The following is a 12,500-nucleotide window of genomic DNA, read 5'->3' as shown; positions in this document are numbered from 1 at the left end:
AAAAAATTTTTTGTCCAAAAATCTTCCGTCGGTCATACCGGTACCCATGTCCTATGACTTGTACCAAGTTGTGAAGGGTACATTTTGACAAAAATCCAAAAAAATCATTAAAAAGTCGCTATTGCTTATTGCATTTCGCATCGTTAGACGACTCTAATATGCCTTGGATGACCACTGTCTGATGATTATTTTAGATTTTATGCCAAAATTTTGATTTCGTGTCTTACGTCCCTACATTAGACGACCTTGGATTTTCGTCTCCTGCACCGCCATGCAACTTTGATGGTCGGGTAACTTTCGCTATTTACCGTCGGAGATCACTTTTCATGATTAAGAATGCATCCTGAGACCGTTTTACTCAAAGTTAGAGCAAAAAAATTTTTTGTCCAAAAATCTTCCGTCGGTCATACCGGTACCCATGTCCTATGACTTGTACCAAGTTGTGAAGGGTACATTTTGACAAAAATCCAAAAAAATCTTTAAAAAGTCGCTATTGCTTATTGCATTCAGCATCGTTAGACGACTCTTATATGCCTTGGATGACCACTGTCTGATGATTATTTTAGCTTTTATGCCAAAATTTTGATTTCGTGTCTTACGTCCCTACATTAGACGACCTTGGATTTTCGTCTCCTGCACCGCCATGCAACTTTGATGGTCGGGTAACTTTCACTATTTACTGTCGGAGATCACTTTTCATGATTAATAATGCATCCTGAGACCGTTTTACTCAAAGTTAGAGCAAAAAAATTTTTTGTCCAAAAATCTTCCGTCGGTCATACCGGTACCCATGTCCTATGACTTGTACCAAGTTGTGAAGGGTAAATTTTGACAAAAATCCAAAAAAATCATTAAAAAGTCGCTATTGCTTATTGCATTTCGCATCGTTAGACGACTCTAATATGCCTTGGATGACCACTGTCTGATGATTATTTTAGCTTTTATGCCAAAATTTTGATTTCGTGTCTTACGTCCCTACATTAGACGACCTTGGATTTTCGTCTCCTGCACCGCCATGCAACTTTGATGGTCGGGTAACTTTCACTATTTACTGTCGGAGATCACTTTTCATGATTAATAATGCATCCTGAGACCGTTTTACTCAAAGTTAGAGCAAAAAAATTTTTTGTCCAAAAATCTTCCGTCGGTCATACCGGTACCCATGTCCTATGACTTGTACCAAGTTGTGAAGGGTACATTTTGACAAAAATCCAAAAAAATCATTAAAAAGTCGCTATTGCTTATTGCATTCAGCATCGTTAGACGACTCTTATATGCCTTGGATGACCACTGTCTGATGATTATTTTAGATTTTATGCCAAAATTTTGATTTCGTGTCTTACGTCCCTACATTAGACGACCTTGGATTTTCGTCTCCTGCACCGCCATGCAACTTTGAGGGTCGGGTGACTTTTGCTATTTACCGTCGGAGTTCACTTTTCATGCTTAAAAATGCATCCTGACACAGTTTTACTCAAAGTTAGAGTCAAAAAAATTTTTGTCAAAAAATCTTCCGTCGGTTATACCGGTACCCATGTCTCATAACTTGTACCAAGTTGTGAAGGGTAAATTTTGACAAAAATCCAAAAAAATCATTAAAAAGTCGCTATTGCTTATTGCATTCAGCATCGTTAGACGACTCTAATATGCCTTGGATGACCACTGTCTGATGATTATTTTAGATTTTATGCCAAAATTTTGATTTCGTGTCTTACGTCCCTACATTAGACGACCTTGGATTTTCGTCGCCTGCACCGCCATGCAACTTTGATGGTCGGGTGACTTTTGCTATTTACCGTCGGAGATCACTTTTCATGATTAAGAATGCATCCTGAGACCGTTTTACTCAAAGTTAGAGCAAAAAAATTTTTTGTCCAAAAATCTTCCGTCGGTCATACCGGTACCCATGTCCTATGACTTGTACCAAGTTGTGAAGGGTACATTTTGACAAAAATCCAAAAAAATCTTTAAAAAGTCGCTATTGCTTATTGCATTCAGCATCGTTAGACGACTCTTATATGCCTTGGATGACCACTGTCTGATGATTATTTTAGCTTTTATGCCAAAATTTTGATTTCGTGTCTTACGTCCCTACATTAGACGACCTTGGATTTTCGTCTCCTGCACCGCCATGCAACTTTGATGGTCGGGTAACTTTCGCTATTTACTGTCGGAGATCACTTTTCATGATTAATAATGCATCCTGAGACCGTTTTACTCAAAGTTAGAGCAAAAAAATTTTTTGTCCAAAAATCTTCCGTCGGTCATACCGGTACCCATGTCCTATGACTTGTACCAAGTTGTGAAGGGTAAATTTTGACAAAAATCCAAAAAAATCATTAAAAAGTCGCTATTGCTTATTGCATTCAGCATCGTTAGACGACTCTTATATGCCTTGGATGACCACTGTCTGATGATTATTTTAGATTTTATGCCAAAATTTTGATTTCGTGTCTTACGTCCCTACATTAGACGACCTTGGATTTTCGTCTCCTGCACCGCCATGCAACTTTGATGGTCGGGTAACTTTCGCTATTTACTGTCGGAGATCACTTTTCATGATTAATAATGCATCCTGAGACCGTTTTACTCAAAGTTAGAGCAAAAAAATTTTTTGTCCAAAAATCTTCCGTCGGTCATACCGGTACCCATGTCCTATGACTTGTACCAAGTTGTGAAGGGTACATTTTGACAAAAATCCAAAAAAATCTTTAAAAAGTCGCTATTGCTTATTGCATTTCGCATCGTTAGACGACTCTAATATGCCTTGGATGACCACTGTCTGATGATTATTTTAGATTTTATGCCAAAATTTTGATTTCGTGTCTTACGTCCCTACATTAGACGACCTTGGATTTTCGTCTCCTGCACCGCCATGCAACTTTGATGGTCGGGTAACTTTCGCTATTTACTGTCGGAGATCACTTTTCATGATTAATAATGCATCCTGAGACCGTTTTACTCAAAGTTAGAGCAAAAAAATTTTTTGTCCAAAAATCTTCCGTCGGTCATACCGGTACCCATGTCCTATGACTTGTACCAAGTTGTGAAGGGTAAATTTTGACAAAAATCCAAAAAAATCATTAAAAAGTCGCTATTGCTTATTGCATTCAGCATCGTTAGACGACTCTTATATGCCTTGGATGACCACTGTCTGATGATTATTTTAGCTTTTATGCCAAAATTTTGATTTCGTGTCTTACGTCCCTACATTAGACGACCTTGGATTTTCGTCTCCTGCACCGCCATGCAACTTTGATGGTCGGGTGACTTTTGCTATTTACCGTCGGAGATCACTTTTCATGATTAAGAATGCATCCTGACACCGTTTTACTCAAAGTTAGAGCAAAAAAATTTTTTGTCCAAAAATCTTCCGTCGGTCATACCGGTACCCATGTCCTATGACTTGTACCAAGTTGTGAAGGGTACATTTTGACAAAAATCCAAAAAAATCTTTAAAAAGTCGCTATTGCTTATTGCATTCAGCATCGTTAGACGACTCTTATATGCCTTGGATGACCACTGTCTGATGATTATTTTAGATTTTATGCCAAAATTTTGATTTCGTGTCTTACGTCCCTAAATTAAACGACCTTGGATTTTCTTCTCCTACACCGCCATACAACTTTGATGGTCGGTTGACTTTTGCTATTTACTGTCGGTGTTCACTTTTCGTGGTTAAATATGTATTCTGAGACAGTTTTACTCAAAGTTAGAGAAAAAAATTTTCTTCTCAATAAATCCCCCGAAACCAATGTCTTATACATTGAACCAGGTTATGAGGCGCACCTGTGTGTGAAGAGTTCTTCGTGTGGTTTATAGACATTTCAGGCACTTGGTATATAGTTTTGGTTTGTGCCCAAGTCCCGTACTTAGAGATATTTTTGGTTTCGGACCAACCAATTCGACTTGCCTTCATCTCTTGTTAGGTTTATAATATCAATACTCGAACTTATATGCATGTTCAGGGACATCATTTTAACTTTCGGTTTGTACCCAAGTCCCGAACTTAGTGATATTTTTGGTTTCTTACCAACCAATTCGACTTGCCTTCATCTCTTGTTAGGTTTATAATATCAATACTCGAACTTATATGCATGTTCAGGGACATCATTTTAACTTTCGGTTTGTACCCAAGTCCCGAACTTAGTGATATTTTTGGTTTCTCACCAACCAAATCGACTTGCCTTCATCTCTTGTTAGGTTTATAATATCAATGCTCGAACTTATATGCATGTTCAGGGACATCATATTAACTTTTGGTTTGCGCACAAGTCCCGAACTCAGTGATATTTTTGGTTTCTTACCAACCAATTCGACTTGCCTTCATCTCTTGTTAGGTTTATAATATCAATACTCGAACTTATATGCATGTTCAGGGACATCATTTTAACTTTCGGTTTGCACCCAAGTCCCGAACTTAGTGATATTTTTGGTTTCGGACCAACCAATTCGACTTGCCTTCATCTCTTGTTAGGTTTATAATATCAATACTCGAACTTATATGCATGTTCAGGGACATCATTTTAACTTTCGGTTTGTACCCAAGTCCCGAACTTAGAGATATTTTTGGTTTTGGACCAACCAATTCGACTTGCCTTCATCTCTTGTTAGGTTTATAATATCAATACTCGAACTTATATGCATGTTCAGGGACATCATATTCACTTTCGGTTTGCGCACAAGTCCCGAACTTAGAGATATTTTTGGTTTCTTACCAACCAATTCGACTTGCCTTCATCTCTTGTTAGGTTTATAATATCAATACTCGAACTTATATGCATGTTCAGGGACATCATATTAACTTTCGGTTTGTACCCAAGTCCCGAACTTAGTGATATTTTTGGTTTCTCACCAACCAAATCGACTTGCCTTCATCTCTTGTTAGGTTTATAATATCAATACTCGAACTTATATGCATGTTCAGGGACATCATATTAACTTTCGGTTTGTACCCAAGTCCCGAACTTAGTGATATTTTTGGTTTTGGACCAACCAATTCGACTTGCCTTCATCTCTTGTTAGGTTTATAATATCAATACTCGAACTTATATGCATGTTCAGGGACATCATTTTAACTTTCGGTTTGCACCCAAGTCCCGAACTTAGTGATATTTTTGGTTTCTCACCAACCAAATCGACTTGCCTTCATCTCTTGTTAGGTTTATAATATCAATACTCGAACTTATATGCATGTTCAGGGACATCATATTAACTTTCGGTTTGTACCCAAGTCCCGAACTTAGTGATATTTTTGGTTTTGGACCAACCAATTCGACTTGCCTTCATCTCTTGTTAGGTTTATAATATCAATACTCGAACTTATATGCATGTTCAGGGACATCATTTTAACTTTCGGTTTGCACCCAAGTCCCGAACTTAGTGATATTTTTGGTTTCTCACCAACCAAATCGACTTGCCTTCATCTCTTGTTAGGTTTATAATATCAATACTCGAACTTATATGCATGTTCAGGGACATCATATTAACTTTCGGTTTGTACCCAAGTCCCGAACTTAGTGATATTTTTGGTTTTGGACCAACCAATTCGACTTGCCTTCATCTCTTGTTAGGTTTATAATATCAATACTCGAACTTATATGCATGTTCAGGGACATCATTTTAACTTTCGGTTTGCACCCAAGTCCCGAACTTAGTGATATATTTGGTTTTGGACCAACCAATTCGACTTGCCTTCATCTCTTGTTAGGTTATCAAAATTTTTAATGCAATTGCATGTATTTTGTGAGCTTATGGGTGAGGGATTTATGTAGCGGACTTAGAGAAATTTTTGAAGTCCAAACATTCAATTTGGACTCCATACTCCATTGCTCCTCTAAGAGGTACCTAGTACCCCGTACCGAAGCAACCTTCACGTTTGAACTTTCCACTAGGAGGTGCAGCCATCACTCGACATGTTAATCATTATCACCCCATACTACTCTCTATATCCGGATACGGCGCTAACCCGATTGCTTGCCCCGACAGCAATCGACCCACTCGTAAGCGGGTTACCCGTAGGTAAGTCAACGATGCGTATTGCCCCCTTCAAGCAAACCGATCATCACTCCGTGGAGGAGTAATGACGGACCCGTACCGGTATCAACTGCATATGATCAACATTCTTATGAACCCACACACTCTTCGCTTATATGCTCAGTAACATTTCAATTCTCTCTCTGTCTTTCGTTTTCCAACTCATTCATCGTGCATACTGAACACACCCGGAAAGGTGCGACAGTACACACGAATACACCACCAAGCATGGGTCGCCTGAGAGGATCGATGCGAACGCATCTCTACAACTCGCAGCTCCCAGCCTGAAGTCCCGTCGTTTGCGGGCGGTCGGTAGGCATCGAAACTAGTCAAGTCCACGGTCGGCGAGGTCAGCTGCCACCAGTGTTCCCTATGGTCAGGTACTAACACGTGCGGTGCGACCCTGCGCGATGCGGCCAAGTCTAGAAGCGGGGATGAGGCGCCAGGCTGCGAGGCAGCGCCAGCGTATCTCGAAGGGTTGTTAGGCCCGCTAGCTTACGATTGCCTATGGGGGTTTGAAGCGCTATCAGCTCGGATTGGTTACGACCTTAGAGGCGTTCAGGCATAATCCAGCGGACGTAGCGTCATACCAAAGTCCGGTCGAACTAGTATTGAGCCAGTGGTCCGTACCTGTGGTTCCTCTCGTACTGCACAGGAATTCCGTTAAGATAGCACAAATGCACACACCAGTAGGGTAAAACTAACCTGTCTCACGACGGTCTAAACCCAGCTCACGTTCCCTTGAAAGGGTGAACAATCCTACGCTTTGGGAATTTTGCTTCACAATGATAGGAAGAGCCGACATCGAAGGATCAAAAAGTCACGTCGCTATGAACGCTTGGCGACCACAAGCCAGTTATCCCTGTAGTGGCGTTTGACATCTCGAGGCGAACGGACGTGCTCCCGTACAGCTCCGCGTTGGCGACAAAAATTTGGTGTAAAAAGTGATAAATGCGTGTGAATTCCAGCGATAAACGATAAAAGACGTTGCTTTAAGTGTTTGCAAAGCGAAAGAACGCTATTGGAACACGATTTAGTGAGGCAAACAAGTGCGCAAAGTGCCCCCATACACTTTGTATGGGGAACCTCAAAGCCTCAAAACGGCAAAAGTGAGCGAAAAAATCGCAAAAAAAGTGGACGCTAGTGCGCATAAGTGCGATTAAATTCGTTTTCCAGCACCGGAGAGTGGATTTCTTGTGAAAAAAGGCGGAAAACAACCAGTGAACCGGCGAGTGAAAAGCGCGCATCGAGTGGCGTCGTGTGTGTCGTGGCGTGTGTATGTGCGTCATCCATCACACGAAGCGTTTATAGCCGAGACACCGACCAGCGCCATCTCTTGCATTTCGTGGGAGCTTTCGCTGGTGGCGCCACCCGCGGACAGTAGTGGAACCACACATCCAAGACACGCACCACCTCTCCCTGACGACAGCAGCACCACCAGCGGCCGGTGACGGCACTGCTTAGTCGGGACACCCAAGGCGTTACGGGGCGTTACGGTCCCAAAAGTGCGGATTGCATAGTTCTCCGGCGCTTATCGCACAGGGACCGGGAACGGTGAAACGGGAGACTTCAACGCGACGGCAGACCACTAACCGGATTTTCGAACGGATTTTGGAAACAACCACGGAAATTTCGATGGAGGGGCGGGTGCTACGCTCCGGTTCGCGAATGAGGTCCACTCCCGGGGGATGGTCGGCCAACCCTTCCCCACCTCCTTCCCCAGTGTCACCACGGTCGGAGGGATCAGTGGAGGCAGTAGTATTGTCGGAGGACGAAGAGGACGCTGAGTTCTCCGATGCCTTCGTCCTGGAGCAGACGGTGGTGGCGTTGGAGGCAGCGGTACCGGAGGCACCTGCACCTACGCCAGCATCTACATCGGCGAACCCTGAGGGCGAGGATACGTCCGTGTTGGCGCTTCAGCACAAGATGCTGGAAAGCCTGGTGAAGCAGGTGGAGACGCTGACAGAACAGCTGCGTCTCAGCCGAGAGCGCGAGGTGGCTCTGCAATGCACGCTGGAGGCACTGCAGGAGGGCATGCGCTCTCTGACTGCTCTGCATGCGTCGGTGCAGCCTGGTGGCCAGGGCAGCGCTCGTACAAAGCGCAGCCGCAATCAGCGTAGCCAGGCTAAGCGGAGGTCGCAGCAGCAGCGGCAGCAGCAGCAGCAGCAGCAGCAGCAGCAGCAACAGCAGCAGCAGCAGCAGCAGCAGCAGCAGCAGCAGCAGCAGCAGCAGCAGCAGCAGCAGCAGCAGCAGCAGCAGCAGCAGCAGCAGCAGCAGCAGCAGCAGTGTAGCCAGCAGCAGCAGCAGCCGCAGCAGCAGCAGCAGCAGCAGCAGCAGCAGTGTAGCCAGCAGCAGCAGCAGCAGCAGCAGCAGCAGCAGCAGCGCCAGCAGCAGCAGCAGCAGCAGCAGCAGCAGCCACAGCAACAGCTGCTCTGGACGACGGTGGTGAAAGGCCGCTCGTCCAAGCGGCAATGCCACCTGCCGCAGCAGCAGCAGCAGCAGCAACAGCAGCAGCGAGGCGAACGTTACGTGCCACCGCAGCTTCGCACATTGCAGCAGCAGCAGCAGCAGCGTCAGCAGCAGCAGCAGCAGCAGCGTCAGCAGCAGCCGAAGACTACGTCAGGACCGTCGATTCGGCAAGCGCGAAGCCGTCCCGACGCCATCGAGGTGACCCCAGGGGAGGGACAGACCTGGACAGAGGTCTACCGGGCCGTGCGCTCGTCGGCAGAGTTGGCCCACCTCAGCGAGGTCCTGGGAGTCGGACGACGAACTACCCGCTCGCGACTTGTGATGGACCTGCCGGAGGGGGCGAACTCGGGGGAGATCTTCTCCGCCGTAAAGGCGTTCTGCGACGCAGCGACCCCCGCGATTCGCTGTCGATTGATCACAGAAAGGGCTGCACTTCGCGTTGATTATATCGACCCTTTAGCGCTGGCGACAGAGGTGGCGGAGGCACTTTCGGCCCTTGCAGGCGAGACCATCTGCGAGGAGGAGGTGCGCCTGATGGAGAACTACAACGGGACGCAGGTGGCGCGCGTTCGGGTGCCGGAGAGGATGGCAGAGAAGCTGGTGGGCAAGCGCGTCAAGGTGAGCTTCACCTTGTGCCCGGTCAGCCGAGTACTGCAGACGACCGAACGGCAGCCGAGATGCTTCCGTTGTCTGGAGATCGGCCACCGGAGGGCGAAGTGCAGGAGCGAGGCCGACCGCACGGACGCCTGCATTCGCTGCGGGAAGCCGGGTCATCGGGCGATGCACTGCCAGGAGGATCCGTGTTGCGCCAGGTGCAAGGGTCCTCACCCGGTGGGCCATCCGACCTGCCGGCAACACTGAAGGTCCTACAGATCAACCTTGGGCGGAGCCGGTCAGCACAGGACCTGATGCTGCAGACGGCTAGGGAGCTTGGAGTGCAGGTCGTGCTTGCTTGCGAGCTCTACCGGCCACCAAGATCCAACCCGAGATGGGCATATGATGAAGCGGAAAGCGTAGCGGTGATTGCCACTGGCTCCTTCCCCATCCAGCGACTATGGGGATCGTCGTCGCCAGGGCTAGTTGTAGCCACCATTGCAGGCATAACATTCGCCAGCTGCTACGCTTCGCCCAACAACACCAGCGGGGCCGACTTTGTCAGCTACCTTGAGGCGGTGGAGATGTCGCTGATCGGACACGCGACGGTAGTCCTTGCCGGGGACTTCAACGCGTGGAGCCAGGACTGGGGTAGTGCCCGTACGTCACGGAGGGGAGAAGACCTGAAGAGCGTCGTAGACCATTTGGGGCTCCGGACGCTTAACAGCGGTAACGTACCCACGTTCAAGGGTAACGGCGTGGCACGACCAAGCATAGTGGATGTAACCTTCTCCAGCCACACTATTGCGCGCCCCGATTCCTGGCGGGTAAGTCCGCGGTTCTCCGACAGCGACCACTCCTACCTGGAGTTTCAGGTGGGTCTTCCGGGAGATGGCATGCAACACCACCGTAGGCAAAGACATCAGCCGCCGAACAACAACATCGGCACGGCCAGGCATGCCGGTACCCGGTGGAAAACTGCGCAGTTTGACAGCTCCTGCTTCGCCACCGCCCTTTCCATCGGACGGTTCGAGCTGGCGCAGACACCGGAAGACCTGGTCGGCGGGCTTACTGCAGCGTGCGACGGCACAATGGAGCGGGTGCATGGGGCGACCTTCCACCAAGCGCCGAGGATGTACTGGTGGACACCCGAGATCGACCGGCTGAGGGAGGAGTGCGAAGCTGCAGAACGGCGACGTCGCAGCGCCCCGCCTGATGAGCGCCTCGCGCTGACCGCCCAGCTCCTGAGCTCGCGGAGGATGCTGGCGAGCGAGATCCAGCGCAGCAAGGATCGCTGCATGCAGGAGCTCATTGACGGGGTGGAGAACGATGTATTCGGTCTCGGGTACAAGGTGGTGCTGGCCAAGCTGCGCAGTCGCGCACCACCTGAAACCGACCGAGCAGTACTCCAGCCGATCGTTGACGCACTTTTCCCGACGCACCCTCCGTTCGATTGGCCTACCATCGCAGCCGAGGGCGACACGGAGGAGGTCCGGCCGGTCACGCAGGACGAGGTGTTGGCCGTTGCAGCCAGGATGGCATCGTCCAAGGCGCCAGGACTCGACGGCATCCCCAACGCGGCGGTGAAGACCGCGATCCGAGAGCACCCGGAGGTCTTCACCCGGGTGTTCAACGACCTGTTGCGGCGGGGAGAGTTTCCGACGCCATGGAAGGCGGCGCGGCTGGTGCTAATCCCGAAGCCAGGCAAACCCCCTGGCGAGCCATCGTCGTGGCGGCCGCTGCTGATGCTGGGTGCAGTCCCGAAGGTGTTCGAGCGGATTATCCTCGACCGCCTGAACGAGCACCTGGAGGACAGCAGTGCACCCCGCTTGTCGCCCGAGCAGTATGGTTTTCGCCGCGGACGATCGACGGTGCAGGCCATCCAGCGGGTCGTCGAGCGAGGCCTGTACGCGAGGACGTTCCACCGCACCAATGGCAGAGACCCTCGCTGCCTGATGGTGGCATCTCTGGACGTGCGGAACGCCTTTAACTCGGCCAGCTGGACGGCGATTGCAGCAGCTCTCCAGCGGATGAGCGTACCGTCAGCGCTCCAGCGAGTCTTGCGCAGCTACTTCTCGGGACGGGAGCTGCTTTTCGAGACCGCCGAGGGACCAGTTCGCAGGACAGTCACGGCAGGCGTACCGCAGGGCTCTATACTAGGGCCGACCCTGTGGAACGTCATGTATGATGGTGTGCTGCGGCTGACGCTGCCGGACGGTGCGGAAGCGATCGGCTTCGCGGACGATTTGGTCGTTCTGGCGGGAGGAGCGACACCACAGGCGGCAGCGGAACTGGCTGAGCAGGCGATCGGCATCATCAACTCGTGGATGGCAGCACATCATCTGGAGCTTGCTCCGGCCAAGACCGAGTTGGTAATGATGTCCACGATGCGGAGGGCGAACACGCAGGCGCCGGTGACCATCGCGGGCGTGCAGAGGATGCCAACACGGACGATTAAGTACCTTGGGGTCATGCTGGAGGACCACCTGTCTTGGAATGCCCACGTCGAGTGCGTCTCCGCAAAAGCACTCCGTGTGGCACAGGCGGTATCCCGGTTGATGCGGAACCACAGCGGCCCCAAGGGTGCTAAACGACGACTGCTCGCGTCCGTCGTGGACTCGACGCTGCGGTATGCTGCTCCAGTGTGGCACGAGGCAGTTCGCACTCAACGGAACCGCAGGAGGTTGAACCGGGTGCAGGGCCTCTACGCGAGACCGGTAGCCCGCACATTTATATCGGTGCGCGGCGAGGTGGCCACTGTCCTTGCAAGCGTAATCCCGATCTGCCTGCAGATCACGGAGGACGCAAGGTGCTATCAGCGACGCCAGCAGACCGGTACGCCTACGAGCAGCATCCGCAGGGAGGAGCGAACGGCCACCATCGCCCAGTGGCAGGCCGAGTGGGACGAGTTGGCACCGACGAGCCGTTTTACCCGGTGGACACACCGGCTAATCCCAGACATCGCAACGTGGAAGGGCCGGCCGCATGGGGAGATGACCTTTCATCTCGCCCAGCTCCTCTCCGGCCATGGCTTCTTTCACGACTACCTCCACGCGCAGCACTTCTCGCCGTCGGCGGACTGTGCTAGATGTCCGGGAGTGGCAGAATCGGCGGAGCATGCGTTCTTCGACTGCCCACGGTTCGCGGACGTCCGTGGCGAACTGCTGGGCGAGGACACGGCAGCGGCGGTCACTCCAGACAACCTTCTGACGTTCATGCTGGAGAACCGTCAGAACTGGAGCAACGTCTGTGAGGCAGCCAAACGCATCACCTGTGCTCTGCAGCAGGAATGGTACGTCGAGCGGGCAACCAGCGCGGACGTAGAAATGCGCCAGGCGGCACAACGCCTTGACGAGGCTCATGCAGCAACGGTCCGGGAGAGGTATGATCGGCGCAACGAA

Source organism: Anopheles maculipalpis (genome assembly GCF_943734695.1).
Source record: "Anopheles maculipalpis chromosome X unlocalized genomic scaffold, idAnoMacuDA_375_x X_unloc_6, whole genome shotgun sequence".
NCBI classification, from domain to species: Eukaryota; Metazoa; Arthropoda; class Insecta; order Diptera; family Culicidae; genus Anopheles; species Anopheles maculipalpis.
This window is presented reverse-complemented; position numbering follows the sequence as displayed.